Source organism: Stegodyphus dumicola, chromosome 1 (genome assembly GCF_044657685.1).
Source record: "Stegodyphus dumicola isolate Sdum_Otavi_A_Nest chromosome 1, ASM4465768v1".
In the NCBI taxonomy this organism is placed as follows: domain Eukaryota; kingdom Metazoa; phylum Arthropoda; class Arachnida; order Araneae; family Eresidae; genus Stegodyphus; species Stegodyphus dumicola.
In genome coordinates, this window is record NC_140768.1 from 229,167,896 (window position 1) to 229,192,142 (window position 24,247).

The 24,247-nt window shown below is 30.7% G+C and overlaps 1 long non-coding RNA gene across 1 annotated transcript in view; it reads right to left on the reverse strand.

Moving 5' to 3' along the window:
• The window catches only part of LOC118190260 (uncharacterized), a 317,056-nt gene that overhangs the window by 236,810 nt on the left and 55,999 nt on the right, over positions 1–24,247 (reverse strand). The window contains exon 3 of the long non-coding RNA XR_015043785.1: positions 4,996–5,064. This is a non-coding gene — a long non-coding RNA (uncharacterized LOC118190260). The remainder of the gene's footprint in view (positions 1–4,995; positions 5,065–24,247) is intronic.

A 24,247-nucleotide genomic window follows, 5' to 3' on the forward strand; every position in this document is an offset into this window, starting at 1 on the left:
TGATGGGCAGTAAAGGCTTCTGTCCGTCCGGATGATGAAAATCCGTTCTCCTGTGCTCAGCACTGTTCTGTTTCCATATCATTATAAGGCTTTGTGTCACATCTCTTTGGTGTTGTTCCGTGAGAATAGCGTTCATAATGGGATTATTACATCTTAACAAAGCGTGAGGCTAGGAGAAATTTTTCTGAGAAGCGAACTTCTCCTTTACCTACCATTGTAAGTTTCCTAGCCGAAACAGTTTCGCTGGAACCGACGTCCTGGCTAGCTACGCGAGAGATAAATTTTCTGTCTCTTATAAATATAAGCAAAGTGTAAATAAATGGATAATAACTATATATATATTTACTAAGAATCCACTCAAAAAATTATTTTGCATTTACTCTAAAATAAGTTACTGTGAAACTGGTGGGCGGTAAGGAAATTTTACTACCTACAAAGTGGACGGTAGGCATAAAAAAGTTGACGATACCTGATATAAGCAAATGGTCGGAGTATATTTGAGTGAAAACACAATGGGAAATCACTGTTTTGAAGATGACATTAAACATAATTGCCTCCATTGACAGATTACATCTATTAATTATGGTTGACACTGAACTAAAAGATTTCTCCGAAATTCAATAAACTGCCAAAAAATGAAACTTCAAAAATTTTAGTGAATTATTAAAAATTAAAAATGCTGTAGCATAATACAGGCGAACCTATAAGGAAGACAGCTTTTTTGCCATCCCGAATGGAACAAGAAAAGTCACCAAATGCCAGTTATCTGACCGCATAAAAGATCTCCGATGTTTTCGTCGTGTCGTGATGTTTTCACTTGTAGTTCTTATAGTTCAGTCTAACATATAATTTTAAACGCATATACATCTCGAAGGAGTCAGGAATGCTAGATATTTTCATCCCCACGAAGGAACAGAGCTGTTATAGGCGATGCAAATATGGTCTATGGGGAAATTAAATTTAATTTATCAGTGGAAGTAAATGTTTTCTGCACTTGCTCGACAAAAGATCTGTGCCTCTCTAAAGTTGTCAAAATAATGCAAACTACTTTCTTTACGGGATTTAAATAAAAAAATTAAATGGAAATTTTAAAGGTTATTTTATTGCATTCAGAAATAACCTTACTTCAAAAATATCACTGTTGTCAAAAATGATGCTCGCAAGGAGCAGTTGCTGTTTTCCAAAAACGAGCCTAACAGTGGATTTTTGAGATAAAATATATTATCCACAATTGCTCCACTTTAATTAATCTAGATTAACAGAGCTGTACTATACTATAAATTGTTAAATGGATTATTTTAAATTTCTGTTCACTATAATATCATGATATATTCAGAAACAGGGTGTGAAAAGCCAATAAATTATTTCAAAATGCACACTGACTAATTGGAATTGCACACATATCAGTAAGTGGGCAATTATTCAGCTTCTTATGATAACTAAACTAAAAGGCTACTTTCAGTTCATTAATTAAGTACTGTTGATCAAACAAGATATATTAATTGTGTTTAACTAATTTGTTTTAAGCTCGTTTTCACGACTGCCGTTTTTCCTCTTCGCCACTAGATGGCGTTCAATAACACAGTTAAATAGTTCTGTTACAAGTGAAGAATTATCATCCACCACCTTTATTAACTCGGGTGGTTAGATTTTTTTGGAGCAGAATAGGATAAAAATGTGCAACGCCCTCACCGGGACTCGAACCTGGACTTCTCGAATACGCGCCGAGTGTGCCACCGTTTCACCACGAAGGCATGCAGAAAGGAAGGAGAAAATAGCTTATAAGATGAATGAAAGATATTTCAATAATCGATAATCCATAGTGAATATTTTTTTAATCTCTAATAGACGCTAAATCCCTTTTTTTGACAAAATAAAATCCACAGCCTTTCTCCTGTCTCGGAAGCAAACAGGCAAAATACAGAAAGAATCTAAAAGCAGCACTTACTATCGATTGGCCCTGATAAATATTGTCGTAAATAAAATAACGATTTTAAATGTAAGAATTCGTGGCCTAGCTTTTGACTGATCCTCAGAGTGTTTTCATTTCACAAAGCATAACATCTTTAATTTAACTTTCAAATTTACTCAATTTGTTATGATAAATAAACAGTGACTTAAATGCAATAAACGAATTTCTCAATAAACTAAATCTTTATCTTACTCTTTTAATAGTATAGCTAATTAATATAAATTAAAATACATTTAATTTTTCATGTCGCCAATTAATAACTTTTATGAACGCTTCCAACATTGTTGTATTTAATAACAGATGTTTCTGATGCTGTACATTATGTAAATTATACAGAACAGTGTCTTTTTATATGATTTTTTTCCCTTTTTAATATTTAAAACGTTTTAAGATGTTGGATTAGGATTTGAAGCTTTCGGGATGCAATTTTCTTTTCGTTCCATGACGTCTCTCTCTCTTTCCCCTTTTCTAGTCCAAAAGGGAGTTAGCCCAAATGGGTTATTAGTCTTAAAACGGGATTTGGCAACGTTAAATATCTGAATCACTTTTCAATTTGTTGCCAGGAAATATTATCACCTTGCATTTATTTAAAGAGAATTAAATAATGAAAAATCTGAATGAATGTATGTATATTTCTCGCACTGTGAAAAAAACGACGGTAACTAGGGCTATTAAATTTTGAATGAGGTACTCCTCCACTTGCGCATGGGCACCTGGTAGCCCGAGTTTGGAATTTGTTTTGTTAAAAATCTATTTTATATTTTATAAAACTTTAACGAATTTTTCATTAACAAACTCAACGATTTGAAATCGAGCAGTGGGAAAAGTGTACGGAATAAAACATTTTTATCTCCAGCGCGCGAGATTGTCTATCGGAAATTCTAAAGATATGCTGTTTTTAAATTTTTGTGATTTTGCTGTTGAACAGAATTTCACGTGGCATAAGCGACAGGAGCGTAATATTTTATAAATAAAGTTGACTCACAAAACGTTAATAATAAAAATAAACAAATTAATAATAATAAAAGAAAAAACAGTTTTGCGAGCCATCTTACTAAGAAAACTATACATTCATATTATGAAATGAGAAAAGACTCGAAAACTATATGTCGACACATAGTATTCCATTGGGAATTCTAAATATATTTTGCTATGCTGCTTTTAAAAATTTTGTAATTTTACTGTTGAATTGTATATGGCATAACTACAAAGAAAATAATGCTTAATAATAAAGCTAAAACGACAAAAACTAATGGCTTAACAGGAGTGAGTGCAATAGCAGAGTGTTAGATGATGAGCGTAGCAAGAGCGTAGAAAAATCTTAACAAACTCTTCTGTGCCACCCTTAAAAATCTGAGCCCTTTCAGGTTTTTATTTTTCTTTCTTTTTTTTAGCTGAAAGGGCAATTTGCCTAGAAGGGCTACTAATTTCGTTTTGGACAGTTTACGTTGATTCACTATAATCGGCGAATCACGATTAAATTGCTGCCATCAAATATTAGAGCACTGTATTATATTTAAAGAAATTAAATAATGAAGAATATGCATAAATGTATGTATGTTTCTCGCATTAGGATAAAACAACGGTACCTAGAGCTATCAAATTTTGAATAACGTACGTCTGCACCCCAATATGGGCATCTGGAAGTCCGAGTTTAGAATTTGGAATTTGTTTTATTATCGATTTTATATTTTGTAAAATTTTTATTATTATTAGTCCAAAAGGGCTTTGTCCCTGATGGACTATTGTTTTCGTTTTGCGATTTTGCGTTGAATCACTATAATGTCCGTTTCACTTTTCAAACTGTTGCCACCAAATGTTAGAGTCCTGCATTATATTTGAAGAAATTAAATAACGAAAAATCTGCATATATGTATGTATATTTCTCGCATTTTGATAAAACAACGATGCGTAGAGCATCGAATTTTGAATGACGTAATCCTCCTACCAATATGGGCATGTGGAAGACCAAATTTGAAATTTGGAATTTGTTTTATGATCGATTTCAAATTTTGTAAAACTTTAACGAATTTTTGAGTAACAAACCCAAGGATTTCAAAGCGAGCAATGGCAACGTTGTACAGAAAAAAAAAAAAAAAAAAACTTTTTTATCTCCAGCGCGCGGAACTGTGTGTCGGAAATTCTAAAGCTATGCTCATTTAAAATTATTTTGGGACATTGCTGTTGAACTGAATTTTATGGTTTAAGTGCAAAGAATATGATATTTAATAAATAAAGATAACACATAGAACGTTAAAAATGTCCCTTTGGATGTAATTTAAAGTCTGAAACCTTTCAGTTTTTTTTTTTTTTTTTTTTTTTTTTTTTTTACGTCGCAGTCGAGTGGTTTTTCGAGCATGAATTTTTATTTCTTGTGAATATATAGAATTATCAGTCACATTAGATTAACGATTTATGTTATAATAAATATGTATCACCCCATTTATCCGCATAGAATTGAGCCTCTGTTAGTGCGGATGCTAGGAGTTCTATAAGTCATCTCCCACCTCTATTTCGAAATGTTCTAAAATTTGGCGCTCTAGAGAAGAGCTTGGCGTGATAACTGGCTACCATTCTTTCTCCAGCAACCCTGAGTGCTACTTCCATCGATAAGCCTAGTTAATTGCAGGTGTCTCTTTTTTTGCTCGTTCTTTTGACTCCACCCTCGTCTCCTGTCCATTGGCGGCCTCGAAACTGGCCCACTGGGTCCCATTCTGATCGGGCCCGACATTATCGGACGAGATAATGGCCCTATCGTACAGGTGAACGTTGGAAATCCGATAGCAAGACTGGCTAATGGTTTTTCTCTCAGTCGCATATCATTTAGCAGCAGTTATTTGCTCCTACTCCGACATGCGATGTTAATGGAACAAATTACAAATGGTACTTTCCAATGAGGGAGTGTTTATAAATTAATACTTAGTTTTCAGATACAAAGAGAACATTTTTCGCCTGTCTGTTTTAACCAAGCACCACTGCAATCATATCCTAATTTAAAATAGCTTTAAATGATAAGTTCTTACATGTATGAAGTTATGGATTCTTTAAATACCATCAAAGTTGATTGCTTCCTCTTCAGAAATGATTGAAATCTGGAAGACAAAATACAAGAGAAATTATCAGTTTTAAAGTTTTATTACTCAAATATTCCATATTTTTCAAAAAATTTCTGAAACAATTTAAATAGCTTTGAATACAGTTTCTTTTAAAATATATGTGTTAAGAGCAGGCAATCTCAGCATTAATATATGAATATTTGCAAACTGAATTTCATGGCAAGAAGCTCAAACCATGGCAAAACCTCATCCTCAGAATATCACTTAGCAAATTAGTGCTACAAATAATTGTTCTTACTATAACATCATTTTGAATTTTTACGGTAAAAGACCTAGGGACAATACCTTCTCCCTGTTGTTTTATTTTATTTCGTAAATATCAAGCAATACTTCTTTCTCTTGACCGGCAAAGATTAAAAATATCTAAGTGGTTTTGGAATCAACTGTTAAATGCGCTTCAGTAGAACGCTTTCGCATTTAGTAGTACGTTTAATACTTAGCACTACGTTTTTGTACTATTAGTAGTTTTCGTACTTTTTGCAGAAATTTCTAAACAAATTGTTTTGTATTTAATTAAATTTTTGTTTTGAAAATTTAATTAAATTTTCAAAACAAAAAAATAATTAATCAAATTTTCATGATGTTATAGTAAGAATAAAAATTTAATTAAATTTTCAAAACAAAAAAATAATTAATCAAATTTTCATGATGTTATAGTAAGAATAAAAATTTAATTAAATTTTCAAAACAAAAAAAAATGTTTTGTTTTATTACAAGAATAGAATATTACAAGAATTACAAGAATAGTTATTACAAGAATAGAACATAAAACAACAGAAAGACTGAAGTTTTACATCTACAGTATTAATCTTATAAAATTTTAAATTTAAAAAAAAATCCTTTTTTCTTTGCTCTTTTAGAAATTTTACCGTAAAGTTTAAAACTATTAAATCAACTTAATATTTATTTATCAAATGCCAGTTACATTGGCCGTCAGGCCATTAAACACCTTGCTTGCCAATAGCGCTGAAATCTACAAGAAAAATTTGTCAGTGCTTTACACTCGTCCAAATGTTCCGCCGTCATTGGCCGTCCACTATTACATAAAACACACAACGGAGAATCAGCCAGTTCAATGCGAAATAAATGATTCTGTAGACAGTCATGTCCCGTCAATAGTCTAAAAGATGCAACCGAAACTGTTCGCGTGTGGTCAGGAACAAAAGCTGGGTTTGATGAGAGAACATTCCAAGGTATGCCCTCCCTCACAAACCTGAGTGGCAAAATCTCTAAAAGTCTTTTGATATGTTAGCGATGTCAGAAGCTTAATAGAATGGAGGCTTGCATTCGTTTTTGGCTTTTGGAGAACCGTAGCCCCCTTTTTCGCAAGCATATCAGCCATCTCATTCCCATAAATACCGCAGTGTGAAGGTACCCATTGAAAAGATATCAACATAATATTAAATCTAAAAACTTCATTCGTGAAATGAAATAATATTTATTTAATATCTATTTAATGATATCTATTTAAACGAATATTTAGTTATAATTTAGCTATTGATAATTATAATTCATTTGTTACATTTACTTATAAATAAAGATCATACTTACGCTAAAAGATACCGCTAAACAGCAAAAGCAAAGCATTTGCATATAATAAATAATGAAAAAGATCAAATTTCATAAAACTGCTTCATGTAAATTTACCTATCAAGCCGAACTTCCTGCATGTGATAGGCTTTAAGATTCTAATGCAATAGAATATCTAAAGCACATATCAGCAATGGAAGTAAGTAAATTAACGACCGAGCAAGGCAACTGGAATGATTTTATGATAAATCGTATTTATTTATCTCAAGTTAAAAGAAATTAATTTTAAAATTAAAATATTCCACTTAATAAATATTCAAAGTTATTTTAGAATAACTTAATTCACATTTAAAATTTACTCATGAATTTATTCATTGATAAAATTAAAGTTACTTCTAGAATCGTTTAAGTTATATACGTTTCAGCTTATTCGTACAATAGTTGTTCTTCTGGCAATCTTACATCATATATATATACGTATATAGATAGATATTCTTTTAAGATTTGGTAGCTGACATTTTTAGGTTGCTAAATAAACAAATTCCGTGAATTTTTATTTACAACTATTAGTTTATGATCAATTTTAATATGTATTCCAAAAAATAAGTAAAAAATGGAATTTTTTTTTAGAAGATTGGAATGTTTTCCCAGAATAAATAGTAAGTAGGGAAAAAATAGAAGAGAATAGAAGCATTCGACATAATTTAACTTTTTATTTTCATAAAGGCAAGAAAATGGCTAAGGCTCGCAAAGAGATATATGAAGTTTATGATATTGACTTTTTAACACAACGCATGTGTCAGAATTGATTTTAAAAATTTCGTTCTGGAAATTTTTCACTTGAAAGCTGACGTTCTGGTTGACATTCTGAAGTTAATGATTACGAAATTAAAGACATAATTGAATGAAATCGTCATATAACTGTGTGATAGATTGCAAAAAGGTTAAATGTATTCCGCACCACAACTGAAAATCATATAATATGTCTTAGACTCGTTAACAAACTCGATATTTGTGTTCCACATGAAAAGAAAAAATTTACTTAACACAACTAATCAATATTTGTGATACGAATTTAAAATGTAATGCAATCGACCTTTTTTTAAAACAAATTATCAATGAGAATGAAAAATAGCATTAATCGAAAAAGATCATGGTCCAAGCACGATGAATCAGCACAAATCATATTGAAAGCTAAACTGCGTCTGAAAAAGATCATGCTGCCAATTTGGTAGGATTACAATGATGTTGCGTATTTTGAGCTCCATCCAAGCAATCAAACGATCCACTCAGATGTACTGCGAACAACTTATGAAAATGGAAGAAGCAATCAAAAAGAAAAGGCCAGAATTGACAAATCGTAAAGGAATCGTGTTTCACCACTGCAATACGAGGCTTAACACATCTTTAGGAACACGTACGAAACTACTAGAGCTTGGTTGGGAACTGAAGTCGCGTGCCCCATATAGCCCCGTCCTCGTACCATTGGATTATGATTTATGTCGAATTTTACAAAACTTTTTAAATGGTAAAAATTTATATATTAACGTTGACTTTAAATCGCATTTGGTTGAGTTTTTGCGATTAAATACCAGAAATTCTTTGAGCACGAAGTCATGAAGTTACCAGAAAGATGGCAAAAGGTTATCGAACAGAATAGAAGATAGTTGACTGTTAAAGTCCATTTTTTGTTTAGAAAGAATTGAATTTTATTTCACACTAGAAAAGTGAAATTACTTTCTTGCCAACCCAATAAATAGCTTATTTTTTAATACACGCTTCAAAACTAGGATTTAGCAAAGCATCTTGAAGCAAATATAGTAAAAGAAAGAAATGCGATCTTGGTTGAGATTTTAGAAATGAGCCTTCAGAAGATTTCTTGGCTATACTAAATAAGGTTACTAAAGTTACAAAACAGGACAAAATTTATGAACTGAGAAAGCAGCTTATTTAACCACTATATCTGGAAGGAAAAGTCTTTCAAGCACGGAGTGAGTTCAAAAAAGAATTCAGTGTCTCACCCCTGTTTTATGACTACGAAAAGGAAACAGTGGAGGAGGAAGGAAAGTTATAAAAAGAAGAGAACTGAGGAATGGTTCAATATGTTTAGAAAAAGAAGCCTGGCTATGCTTGACTTTAAAAATGCATCTAAGCAATGGTTTTATAGATTTTTGAAAAATACTAAGCTTCATTTTAAAGAGCTGTTAAAAATTATCACTGATTTATCACAGCATAAAAGAGCGAGCAATATGCAGTTAAGCTGAAGGTGTAAATAAGTAATTAATTTTTAGTTATTCATTTACTTTTTGAAAGACAATGTTTAACTTGGTTATACTTGTAGTTTAGAAGACTTTTTTCAGAAGACAGATCTACTTTTACTTTTTCGCGGAATAACTAATCGTTCAGTTAAAACCGAAAATAGTAAATGTTTCCTGAACCAAGAAAAGATACTGATTTCTAAAGAAAACAGAATTATTTCAGAGTAATAAATTTGAAATTTACTCTTAATTTATAAACAAGCTTCCCAAATTTTAAAAAAAGTAATAACGAAGTTAAATAATTTATTTTAGCAAAAAGTTTGTAGAAATAATAGTAGAAGTTGCCGCCCAGACGGTACAGTGGTTAGGGGAGCCTGATTGCGATACAGAAGAGCCCGGGCTCGAATCCCAGCAAAGGCATGAATGTCAAATTGTCTGTCCCTCCATAGGAGGTGACGGTGGCCACCTATTAGGTGCCTCCACATTCAGATGGCCATCACTTATGACCTCAGTAGTGACCAACGCTGTTATAGGCAGGTTAAAAGGAATCAGTGGCATTTCTAGTAGGGTAACGTTCTTTTCTTTCCGAGTTAATTTTTATTCCTGTTGGTTTATTATGAAATGTTTAAAAACTTTAAATTTTGAGTTATTTTTATTCTATAAAATGAATCTGTTTAATATTCAAAAGAAAGGAACTTACTAAATTTTTCAAGCAAAGATTTCCTGTCTTTTTTTTTTCCCTGCTTAATTTTAGAAATAAGCAGATTATTTCTAAAAATCGTATCACACCTAAAAGTTTCTACTTAAATCTATCCCTTCTTATTGTTAGAAATAAGCATTTTTGAAATTTCGGGTTATTTTCCTTTGATTTTCCTACTATAAAGCATAAAAGTTTTGGCTATTCATGAAGATTTTATTAAAAATCTGATGCACTATTGCCGAGTTTAGAACCTCAAAACAGGATCACACCATCAATAATGATGACCATGTTGAAACATAGCGATACATAAAGCAAAAGTAATTTCCCGCTAAGCATTTTGCAAGTTATTTTGACTTCAGATTTTTTTTAAGTGGATATTGTTAATAAATTTAATAAATATAATGTGTTTTGAACGTAGACAATATGTTTTATACTGCTTACGACAAACAGAGAATAAAATATATAATTCTATTTCTGATATTTTGCACTTTGTATTACTGACTATTTAAGTATTCTGATGGTACAATAGCCATCAGAACATACTGTATTTCAAATAATACCAATGCTGTGAAAAACGAACGGTATACGTTCATTAAATTGAATTAATATTGAATGATAATGAAAACTTACTTGTAAGATATTTATATATTTGAATATATTATTTATATATAGAAAATATTTGTATATAGAATATATCATTTGTATATAGAATATATTATTTATATATAGAATATATTATTTGTATAAAGAATTTGTATGGAATATTTGATATTTGTATATATTTGCTGTTTTAGAGTAAAAATGAAAGCACCAATTTTTCTAGAGAACTTCCAGACGCCAGCTCAGAATTTGTCTGCAATTATTAAAAGGATCCCTCACAATAAGAAGTATAATTTCATTGACTTAAGTATATTATTTTTAGCTTTATGACAAGAAAAGTGCTTTTTTGCGAAAACAGCATTTATCGATGTCGATAAATCATCGATTAGTTAATCTGCACGAACTGCAAAAAACAACAGAACACTCTTAATTTTCATCTGAAATTTCCCAATAACCAAATGAAAATGCGATTTATACAAAACTTGTTCCAGTTTATCGCGAAACTTTTTCCCATAGCATAATTCAAGCTGTATTTGCTTACAATTTTTGTATTTATTTTGACTCATAGACCTATTTCGCAATACTCAGGAATTGAATTAGATTATGTCGTGCCTAAAGTTAATTTCTTCAAACAGACTTGCTGTTGAATCATTTGTTATTACTCTCCTTCAAAACAAAACAATTTTGTGCCCAAGCCTTAATAATTCTAATACATATTCATAGGAACATGCAATCAGAGTTATGATCAGAGAAACTTGTTTCTAATACGTAAATACAGCTAAAGGAATTGAGGCAATTTAAAAAAAACCTAAAAGGTTTATATTTCAAATACATATGTAAATCAAAAATAAGTTCTTTGTATTTTAAATAAGTAAATGAATACACAAATCTAAACTCAAATATCTTCTTAAACTTACTTTGCTCGCTTGTTGGGGTGCAAATTAATCTCAATCCAATTCAATTATTATAATTAAAACAAAAAAATGAAAATCATCTTCATTAATGGCAATTACTTTAAATTAGACTAGTCAAATGAAAAGTCTAAGTGTTCTACTCATCTTTACAGCAATATTTAAAAGAACAGATGAAAATTTTATTTTTAAATACTTAGCGAATATTAATCGATTGTTAAAATTTAAATTTCCCCAGGGAAATATATATAATTAATTTAAATAAGATTACCGTTCTGTAAAATACTTATTAATTCTAAAAACTATGATAAGTTGAGCCTGAATGAAGAACGGTAATTAATTTTAAGTTTCTTCTAAATAAATTCGAGTTAATTAAGGAAATGTATTCCCGCTGAATATTTTATGCAGTGCCAGAATTTAATACGTTTATTAAAAAGCTATGAGCTACGTTTATTAAAAAGCTTACTTAAAAGCTTATGAGCTGTGCTTTTCTCTTATACTGTAACTACAGGCTTTGTGGTTAATTTACCGTAGCTGTTCCATGGAAAATTGCTATTATTTCAATATGATTGCACGTATCGTGTTTTATCAATGGCCTAATAAGTTCGGCAAGCACTAATAGGATTGCTCTGTATCCAGAACCAGTCGCATAACCAGTCACGTTTTGGTGGTCTTTTTCATATGTAAGTGAATAAATATCAGTTTCCCTTAGAAAATCCTACACGATACCATACAGCCTTTATGTTATTTGCCCTAAAACAAATCATGAATCATTTATCTACTTTGAAGAATTTATGCAAGTTATTTGCCCGAGCTTCACCCTTAAATGTCCTTCCATGGTCACAATTTAAAAAGCTGAAAGAATTCAAATAGTGTATGCACGGCTGTATGCATTTCTAACGAAATTTATGTAGAAAAAAGTAAGTAATCGTAAAAATACAGCTCTGTATATGTAGGGACATATATAAGGGATGCATGAGGATATTATTTTTGTATTTTTATAGATTGTATTTAGTTTAATATTTAGTTTATTTTGGTTTAATGCATAATTCGTATCGGGGAAGTTTCCAATAGACAAAGGTTTCTAAATTATTTTGGATTTCTCTTAATTACATTAGCAATTTACTTTTAATTAATAATTTTGTTTCCTAGTCGATTTTCTTACTAAATGTCTCGAAATTCTTTAATAGTTAAAATTACTTTCTAAGGAATTCACTAAATTTATTTTTACTTTCGGTTTTGAATATTACTATACCCATGCCTATATGGATGACGAAACACGAATTGAGTAATTGAAGAGTTAGGTTTCGGGGCAACTTCCTCTTGAAAAGATATGTCATCTGCCTGCTCAACAATTATTCACTTTATGCAAATTAGTTTAGTCTTAAAAAATTCTTATACTGTTGGAACTGTATTCTTATACTGTTGGATTATTAAATATTTTTCATGGTTTTAGATATTTGCACTTAATTTATATATGCTCTTTGAATTTGAATGAAATAATATTATTAAATATTTTTCATGGTTTTAGATATTTGCACTTAATTTATATATGCTCTTTGAATTTGAATGAAATAATATTATTAAATATTTTTCATGGTTTTAGATATTTGCACTTAATTTATATATGCTCTTTGAATTTGAATGAAATTGCAAATTAGTTCGCAGCAATAATTTTTTATTTGTATACAATTAAATTTTCATAATTTTAAGTTAAATATAGCTTTCTACGAATAATTGAGTGTTCATAGAATAAAGATTATATTGTAAATTAAAACTATCTGTGATAATGTTACAAATTAATAAAGATAAAAAAAAAAAGAATTTTTTTAAAAAAGGTAATACAGTTACTAAAAAATTACGAAAGTATTAATAATATACAAACACAGACAGACAAAAAATAAATAAGAATAAAATAAAGGCAATAAAAACAGACCTCCCGTTAAAAAAACATCAGAAAAAGAATTTTTTTAAATTAAACTATTAAAATTTAGAAAACAGAATTTAATTCAACAGCTTGAAACCTGAAAACTACCTTAGCTTTGTTACAAAATCTTATCATTCTTAAAGCGAAATTTATTTGCGATTAATGTAAAAGGAAAAAAAAAAAAATAAATAAGCCATTAATGGCTGATAAAACCACATTACGTTTCTTCTCGTTTCACGTGGTAGATGTATTCTTATTACTATTCAATGTTCCAACCTATAATTTGCAGCTAAATGCGTGGAGCCTGGAGCGAATAATCGCTTTAGTTCCGTAGACAGAGGACAGATACTCAGGACGAGTTAATTACCCTTTATTGTTCAAAATAAAGTTCACAGACGGCCCTCTCTCAGGACATAGAGAAAAGCCTCTACTTGGGCTTGAACTCAAGCATGCTAATAAATACAACTTAACTAAAGAGATATAGCCGAGGCTATCAACCTCTGGAATACGCTCCCAGCGTGCAGACCAGTACACCACGAAGGCATGCTAAGAAGGAAATTACTTTGTCTACATAATTACTATTCTTTCATTTCTACTTGGATAAATTTTGCTACCTCTCTTAACCTTTACTTTCGCATTTTTTAAATATTCTACTCCTTTATTTATACTTTAGTTAGTTTATTTGATTTTGGCAAAGCAGGTGAAAGATATCTACCTAAGGATAGAGAGGCCTTCGTGAAAGATTTTCTAACGGAAACTGACTTGTATCCACGTTGCACATGGGAAAAACCCCGACAGCGAGTATGCAAACATCCCTTTTACCTGGAATCGATCCCAGGAGGATTTACCAATGTTCAGATGCTTTACAGTTCAGCGGCTACCGGGTATATATATATATATATATATATATGTAAGATAAAAACATATGAATCAGAATTATAATATAACTATAAACATTAATTCTTCCTCTCTATTCTAAAATCGTAATAACTTATCTGCATTGCGTCATTTCTAGATCACTCTATGGCCCGCGCAACTCGAATGACGTAATAACAAAAAACTGATAATGTCTGCGGAAAAAATTACCAAGAGATAAATTATATGATGGTAATTAAGAAAAAGAATTTTTATAAAATTGTAGTACCTAAATCTTTAAGATTAAAATTGTTGAATAAAACCCATGAAAATTTTGGTCACCCGGGAGTTCAAATTATGCTTAACTTAATCACCTCTCAATATTATTGGCCTCATATTAGCGAAGATATCGGAAATTTTGTTAAACATTGTCATACTTGTCAACTTAATAAAAAGGAAAAACAGAAAAAATTTGGTCTTATGCAAGACGTACCCCCAACCGACAAACCTTTCGAATGTCTCTCTATTGAAACTGTGGGAGGATTTAATTATTATAATTCTACAAAAAAATATTTGCATATAGTTATTGACCATGCAACAAGATATGTCTGGGCTTTTCCCTCTAAAAGTGTAACTTCAGAAACCTATGCCAATTGTCTAAAACAAATATTTCAAATACAAGTCCCCGAAAAAATTCTGAGTGACAGGAATGCAGCCTTCACTTCCTCTAGATTCAAAAAATTTCTTAAAAAGCATAATGTTAAACAACTTTTAACTTCATCTCACCATCCCCAGACAAATGGTAAAGTAGAAAGAGTAAATCAATCAATAGTAAGTCGACTAAAATGTAAAGTAAATTCTTCTTCTAAAAAAGTACCATGGACTAAAGTGCTAGAGCAAGTTGTTATCGAATATAACAACTCCCCTCATACGGTAACTAAGTTCACCCCAGCATACTTACTATTTGGTAACCTCCCTTTTGAATCTCCAATTGATCAAAATAAATACCCTTCCTTAAATGAAGCAAGGGCTTCTGCTTAAGGTACGAGAAGAACGCTTACGAGATGGATGCTAAAATAAACCTACCACTTTATATTACAAAATTTGTCTCATTCCTGTTGTCCCGGCTGCACAAAACAAATAATGTATGAGAAATTACATTTCATATATATATATATGTGTGTGTGTGTGTGTGTGTTCTTACGTGAATTTATTATTTTTAAGAAAATTTTTATTTCCGGCTTTTAATTACATTACATGCAAATTTACTACAGAAGCATTCTAATTAGCTTTCGATTAAGTTTTCTCAACTTGATTTTCCTAGGAGATGATGCATAAAATCTCTTCTTATAAATTAGCTCTTAATTTATTACTCAGCAGCTTAAGCATATGCATCCCAGAAGAAAAGAAAACTTAGACTGAATTTATTCCCGTTATTAGCGGAAATGGAGATCTGCTCTGAAATCTGGTGTCCGCCGATAACATCGCGGCAAAAACATCGTGGACGAAATCGTCGCGGAGAAAACAACGCAAGGCGAAAACGTCGTGCTACAAAACATCGTGGGAGAAAACATCGCAAAGAGAAAACATCGCAGTTCTAAAACATCGTGGTACAAAACATCGTCGTAGAAAATAAAGCGGTTCAAAAACATCGCAGTTTAAAAACATCGTCGTCGAAAATATCGTGGTAAAAAATAAAGTATCTATAAATCATCGCATGACGATAACATCGCAGACATGCTTTTTTCAGGTTTTAATAATTGTAAATGGATATTCCCATAATGATTCATGAGCGCAAGGTGTAAAGAAGGATAAATTTTACTTTCACATATTTTATTAACTAATAAATTTTTGCTGAAAACGTAAGAAGGAAACTTAAGCATAGAAAATTAAATGTAACTTATAGATTATACTTTTCATGAAATATACCAGTAAAAACTTTATAAAAATGATTTATTAATGGCCTTTGTTAGTTAACTATGTCGGTTTAAAATTCTATTAAGTGCTATAAGTTGCATTAATTTTTTATGCTTAAGTTTCCTTTTTATTTACTCAGCAAAAATTTATTAATTAATAAAAAATATGAAAGTAAAAATTATCCTTCTTTCCATCTTGCGCTCACAAATCATTATGGGAATATCCATTTACACTTATTAAAGCATGCCTTAAAAAAAGCACGTCTGCGATGTTATCGTCATGCGATGATTTGTAGATACTTTATTTTTTACCACGATATTTTCGACGACGATGTTTTTAAACTGCGATGTTTTTGAACCGCTTTATTTTCGACGACGATGTTTTGTACCACGATGTTTTAGAACTGCGATGTTTTCTCTTTGCGATGCTTTCTCCCACGATGTTTTGTAGCACGACGTTTTCGCCTTGCGTTGTTTTCTCAGCGACATTTTCGTCTGCGATGTTTTTGCCGCGATGTTTTCGGCTGTAACCCTGAAATCTAACAGCACGTAGTTCAAAGTTTTATATGAACTCTAAAGTCAAATAAACCAAATATTAGTAGAGAAAACGATCTGAGTTGAAAGAGCATATATAGGTGCTGGTTGAGTAAACTACTTGAGTGGAGGAAAGTGCATCAACTGAATTCTGTAATGACCTATCTCCCAATAACATTAGTTTTACATGAACACAAATACGTTAATAGAAGCAAATATGTCTTTTGAAGCACTTACATGAGTTTACATCCAACCGGCCAGATTCCGTTATGCCCTCTGAACTGGCAGTTATTGTTATGCCTTTTATGTATTGTTCACTTGCCCGTGGGAAAACATTTGTTCCTTTTGTTGCCCAATCCGAAGTCTCCAGCGTTTCACAAAGTATTGCGTGCTTGTATTTTACCATTTGAACTCTCATTTTGCTTTATTCCTTAAAAGCTTAGTGAAACTATAAAAGACCGCTAGATTATCGAATCGACATTAATATATATAATTTGTTAATAGATTGCAAACAATTTACTGCTTTTATGCAAAAGCTATGCTTTTAATCTAGTGAATAATAGATTACATATATATTATATGTTCGTATATGTAAATAACGAATATAAAGTTAGATGGATGGATCGATAGATAACAGTTTTAGAAGTAACAGCGAAACCATTTTTCTTATAATTCTTGCTATTATGCCTTTACCAGGCCTAGCCTCATAATTTTATTTAACTACATAAAAGTATCTTACTTGAAAGCTTTGAAAATAAATCGTTCTCCTTAAATCTATACCTATAGTATTTAAAAAAGTATAAGGCATAAGAAGCAGAATAATTTCATCAATCAAAAATCTTAAATATGTACTCCAAATCGAATGAATTAGTTTCTCAAAATAAAATAGAGGATTTTATGAAAATAGCTTTAAGTGTATGTGTGAAAGCAGTCTTAAATAGTACATTTCAGGTAATAATATTCTACAGTATAATAGACCCTAATGTGGGATGGCATCCTTCATTATAATCAGATGACGCGACAAGCTGTGAAAATAAATCTTTTATTTTTCCGATGATAGAAGGCAGACGATTCCGCCATTAAGATGATGACGCGACTAAAAGATGTTTGCATCTAAAAAGACGATTCCTTCTCTTCATCTGTAAATAATCTCATCTATTTCCTTCTACGTATGTAATTACTTTGTAGTTTGTAGCAACTATACATGTTTCATTAAATATTCAAGTTATTTGTAAATCGGACTAGTTTATTAGCCCCTAGACAGCCACCTAAGAAGTAAGTTTACGAACATCATATTCCTAGACAGTAAATACCGATTCTACAGATTTGGGCGCTCGTGCCGCGATGAGCCTAGGAAGAAGCATTATGAATAGCGATGAGCCTAGGAAGAAGCATTATGAATATTACAAAATAAGAGAAGTTAGTTTTGTTTCGATTATTTCCACATTGTTACTTCTAAGAATAGTGTTCTATGATACTGTGAATTAAGATGACTACTTTAAATTCTATTCCTAGAATTTCAAATTCTTTAAAGACTGGGCCTACTAAGTCAATTAAACTTTTACATCAAATTGTGTTTGGAACGTTAGGTGATCGAAAAAATAGAGCTAGATTGCGTAACTTTTGTGGTTTTCCATCTGATTTTAATATTGAAGAAACAAAACAAAAATTACTTAAAACTTTTACTGCAAACGATTTTATTTCTGTGTGTAATTTATTACATCTTAATTATGATTCAAATCCTGATAAGAACTGTGATTTAATATTGAATAGTCTTTGTGATTTTAAGCTTTTAAAATCCGAAAGTGATGACGATGATGAGTTATCTGAAAACGAAAGTGTTTATGATTCTGATAAAAATGATGATATTAATTCTGTTCGGTCAGAATCACCTCCCATAAATAACTCAGTGGATGAAAACATTATAATGCCTAGCAATATTTCCCTACATTTTCGTGATATCTTAGAAACTGTTTCTGAATTTAATGGCACTGATACATATCCAGTTGAATCCTTCATTGGTGATTTAGAAGAATCTTTTAAATTATTTAAGTTATCGGAATTACAGAAAATTGTGTTTGCTAAAAAATTGCTTACTGGTTCTGCTAAAGTATTTATTAGGTCTTTGAAGGGTATAATATCATGGGACAAATTAAAAGAAAATCTTTTATCTGAATTTGGTTCTAAAGTAAACAGTGCACAACTTCATAATTTGTTACAGAAACGACACTTAAAACCTGGTGAATCACTTTCCGAATATTTAATTACCATGCGTGAAATAGCCAGTCGAGGTTCTGTTGATGATTCATCAATTCTTGATTATGTAATCAATGGGATACCAGATCAGAGTAGTAACAAAATTATTTTGTATGGGTGTAAAAATATTTCTGAATTCAAAGAAAAATTAAAAATATATGAGAAAATTCGTGTTCCAAATACGAAGACGAATCCAGACGAATTGTTCCAGACAACATGAAAGGAAGACGTGTGTGGGAAATACATGCATTCAGATAGACTGTTAAAGATGAAAGAAAGTTGAAGTAGAGCTAAAGCCGTTATTTCTGAGGATGTTAAGATGATAAGGGAAGATGGCTGAAATAAACCATTTAAGACGACTTTTCCCTCAATAGTAACTAAAGAAATTTTTTTTTTTTTTTTTTTTTTAAATTTTATTTTTCAGATCCCTAGATGAGATGGTGGTGCTACGAGAATGCGAGGCCGCATTCCATCAAGATGGACGAGCATTTGTGGGATGGCATCCTTCATTATAATCAGATGACGCGACAAGCTGTGAAAATAAATCTTTTATTTTTCCGATGATAGAAGGCAGACGATTCCGCCATTAAGATGATGACGCGACTAAAAGATGTTTGCATCTAAAAAGACGATTCCTTCTCTTCATCTGTAAATAATCTCATCTATTTCCTTCTACGTATGTAATTACTTTGTAGTTTGTAGCAACTATACATGTTTCATTAAATATTCAAGTTATTTGTAAATCGGACTAGTTTATTAGCCCCTAGACAGCCACCTAAGAAGTAAGTTTACGAACATCATATTCCTAGACAGTAAATACCGATTCTACACTAATTTATTTCTACCTTTTCTTTAGGCACCGCAGAACGAAAATTTTAGTTAGTAATATAATCATAATACTGTCTTAACTCATTATCTTTTTCAGCTCTATGAAAACTTTCAAGCGTTGTTAAATTTCATTTAATAATTTAATTTAATTTAATCGAAATATTTTTCATTTCACATTTTAGTATAATACATGCAATATTTTCTAGTTGTACAACGAGTTCTGTTGAAAAGAATTCAGCTAATAAAATAATCATAATATTACTTTTAACCACAGCTTTCTTTTAACACTATGAAAACTTTCAATCTTTGGTAAAATTTTCCCCGCATAATTTCATTTAATGGTATAATTTTACTTACTTTCATCAAAATTTTTCTTATCATACCTTTTAAAGAAATTTATGTATTTGACCTTTCCATTCGCATTTGATAAAGAAAAGAGCCCTCCTTTTAGATAACTACAAGCATTAATAGCAGGAATTCCGGAGATCTTGTATTCTCTGTTCTATCTAGAAAAAGAAAAAGAAAAAAAAAAAAAAAGGATATCTCTTTTCTAATTCAATTTTTACGACTCTAAGAGCATATAAATGTAAGTAATATATATATATATTCTTTATTTTTATTGCTATATTTTTCAATAATAGACAGCACCAAATTGCGTTATCAGTTCCCGGTTCCAGTTGTTATCTAATGTCGAGAAGGGAAAGAATATTTTTTTTAACTTATTTTATTTATGCTGTGGCTATATTTTAAAATGTGAATCGGCCGTTAGGTGTCGCCGCTGTTCAGAAATAATCTAACTTTATCGCTAAGGAGGCGCAAGAATAAAAATAAATATTTTATTTGAATACTGAGGGGTGCCTGAATTGGTAGGTTATTTTTGGTCTCCACCCACACATCTAACGATTATATCTGGTATGCAAATGTATTTTCCTTGCCTCTGTAAAAACTACTCGTGCAGCTAGGTTTTCTAACTGCCTGAAGTACAACTCTGAAATTTTTTGCAAAAACAAAATAAAAAATATTCCATTAAATCAATCAGGAAAGTAAATGATATTTTCATTAAGACGCTTATGTTTTCTTCCCTGGGATTTTTACAGAGATTTAATACAATGCATTGCAAAAGAAATTTCAAAGCAGATATCTATAAATTATAAAAATTATGTAACATTTTATAATTCCTACAATTAGTAGAGAATAATTCACTTGAATGGAATAAAATTCCACAAAAGCAAACTAAAAGTATCTTAATTATTTGCTTCCGGTCTTGGCTACTAAAATAGAGTTTTTTTTTCCAATCTCATTTCTGTGAATTTTAGTAATGATTAATAAATACTAAATGCTTGTTACCTGAGTTAAAAATTATACTGAAAGTCTTACCTTCTTCTTACTGATGAAAAGATAAACATTTCCGAATTTACAAATTAATTTTGTAAATCAAATTTACAAAATTACAGTTGAATTTTCCTTTTATACTGGTGTTCAAATTGGTGTGGAAGGTTAATTTTTTGTAACTCGTCCCAACTGGCATTACCATTTCCAGTTAAAAAAGAAGACAATTTGAGATCTTTGAAACGGAAAAAAAAAAAAAAAATCTTTGAGACTTTAAAAATATTATTATTTTCATTTCTGTTTTTGCGTTTAAAGTTTCTCTCCCCCTCCATACCTCACCAGAGTTAAAAGCCTGATTTTTATTTTTCCAGACGTTAGGTTTCCCGAAACGGGATTGTTCGAAATCTCTGGATTTCGAACCACGGATCTTCCAGTTTGGAATTGTACGACACTTGTACGACAAGAACAAGCACAGGGAATTGCGATAACTGTTTATAAGCTAGAGAAGCTAAAGAAAATCACGACTTAATTTATATACGCAATGCAAACAACAGTTAAGTAAGAAAATTCTATTTCAAGTCGAATCATTTCGATTTTTATAGAAACTACCAACTACTGCTAAGTATTTGAGGAATATGATTTAGAACTGTTAATACACTACTCAGTAGAAGAAGAAATTATATTAGCTTTTTTTTTAAATTTTATTTCATAAAGCAAATTTCACGTAAATGAATTTTTGAAACATAAGTTATAATATTACATAACTGAGTGTAATTTCCATTTTTTTAAATATACCTAATCGTTAGATAAGCTGAAGAAAAAGTTAAAATTGTATTAGTTATTTAATAAGGAACATCCACTGGAAATATAGTAAGTCCAAAACATATATTAACGCGGTCGAGTTGTTGTAATTTCTGATGCTAAATTAATTAATATGTCCTGAAAGTAATTTCTGAAAATAATTTTCATATTGGTTGAAATTTTGTAATTTTAGCTTCCAAAGTTATAAATCAAAGTTTATATATATTATTGCAGAGGATGCGCGATGTTTTCTTGCATCAGATGACCCTAAATTTTTACATTTGTACGAAGTAAAGGAAGCATTGCAATCCCGAAAAATTTCGGATGTCATATTTCAACAGATATATTTATTTTGACGGTTCCCGAATCAATTGGACGATTTTTTGCGTTATATCTGTACGTACGGACAAAATAAAGGACTGTTTTGCCAAAACGAATTGTAAAATGTTAAAATAAAGTGTTAATGGAATTGTTATGTTCAAATATTAATGGAATTGTTAAATGGATTCAAAAGGGACGTTTTCTTGACGTTTCGTACGTACATAAGTATGCATGCAGGTATCTCACACAAATCAATAACCATTAGTCGTAGAACGTTAAAATTTTGTATATGTACTGTTAAAACAACTATTTGTGCATTTGGAGGAACCACACATATGTATGTACAGACATATGTCTGTATAGACATATGTACCCGAGTCCTCACTCGACTTGAAAGTCTATACTCGGAATTTATTTTTGCATCCGTTGGATGTAGTTATATACTTCCAGTTACAGAATTTTTTTTTAAATGACGAAGATATTCAGGTTTCGACAATGTCAAATTTAAAACATATATTTATATTTTCGATAAATAACGAACTCTAACTTTTTTAATAGCTAACTTTTTCTTCCGGTTCCTATGCTTATATTTGGGAAAGTTTTATACTCGTTATGAAAATATAAAATTAGTAGTTTGACTCCAGTACAAGAAAAATTAACCAGTATTCTACAATTTGTAGTTTTCTTATGTCATTTTTAAATTGCCTTGAGAGATCAGCTGATCAAGTTAGAATAATTCGAGGAAATAAATTTAAATGAAATGCAACAAAAAATGGGTATAATTTAATAGGCGTTACAAGGAAGTCATGCATTGTCCACATCAGTCTTTTTAATTGATGTTTTAACACAGACACACACACAAAGGGAGGGGGGAGAAAACTCGAAACAATTATTGAAATCTTCAGATTTTAACTTCACACTAGATGGTTTGTTTATGGTTTGATGTTGTTTTTATGCTCAAGCTGAGTGTGTGCTCTTAAATTCCTTCCTGCAAACACAACCTATTTCTGTCTTTTTAACTTTATTATTGAACATCGCTTTTTTGCTAGTTACACCACACATTCAATGTAATATATTTTCTATATATTTAAAAAGTAAAAAACGTGCAATGAAATTCTATAAAAGTATTCAATGTTTTTGATTAGATACGTTTGCTAAAAAAATTTTTTTTTAATTTGACATTGCCAAAATGTGAATATTTTTGTTATTTAGAATGTTTCTTTAAATGGAAGTATACGGCTACAACCAAGGAAGTCGGGTAAAGGTGTTGGCATATATCCAACAACAGCTTTGCTACAACACCTTTTAAATAATTTTTACTACAATAGATCTGGATAACTTTGGATATTAACATGGAAAGCTACTTAAAAATACTTACTAAATTTTGTCTAATAATTCATACCTGTAATTAAATTGCTTTTCTTTGGAGATGATATATAAATACCTTCTCTAATAATAAATTATTGATTTGCTACTTAGCAGCTTTAGCGCAAGTTTTAGGTATTTTAAATTATTCAAAATTACTCATATATATAAGTAAACAATTTAATCGCAATAAATTGCTCAATACTTGCGCAAAAGCTGCAAAGTAATAAAATAATAATTTATTTTCTATTAGATTATTTAGTATATTATCTCCTTTCACAAAAGTAGTTAGAATTCTATTGAAATCAAGTAACTCATTAATATATTTAAAATTGAATCTTGAATAAATTTAAAATGGAAACATTAAAAAGGTGTAATTAAAAGTGAAAATGTAATAAGCCAAGTAATTACCGTCCTTGATGGGAAATTAGTTGTCTTTCAAGAGGATAACATCGGATCAATTGACAATAGTTAATAAATTCGAAAGGCGTTTCATCCTTTTCTCAAGTAACAATTATTATGACAAAAAAAAAGCTTTATATTAAGATAAAATTATAAGGTATTTCTCCCACCTTCTTAGCATGCCTTCGTAGTATAGTGGTCAGCACGCTGGGCGCGTATTTCAGAGGTCCATGGTTCGATTCCCAGCGAAGGAGTTGCTCATTTTTCATCTCTCTTGCTTCCAACTAACCTAATGTCTCTATAATATTAAGTAAAGAAAGTTGAGTTGAAGTGAGATAAGTTGAAGTAAAATTGCTAATGAGAATTCAGTAAGAAATTGGCTGTACCGCCAAGTTTTAAAATCAATCTTAAAATTGGGATTCTATATATGTACGTGTGTGTTTGGTAATGCTGATTGCAATACAAAAAGGAGGCGCACAAGTAAACGTTTTAGCAGTGCTATATACAAAATTTGAACATTCTACGGCTAATCATTTTTGAGTTACGCGAGATTTCTACATGTACTACGTACAAACTTACAGACGTGAAAAACCCCCTTTCGAATCCATTTTAAATTCCTTTTACTA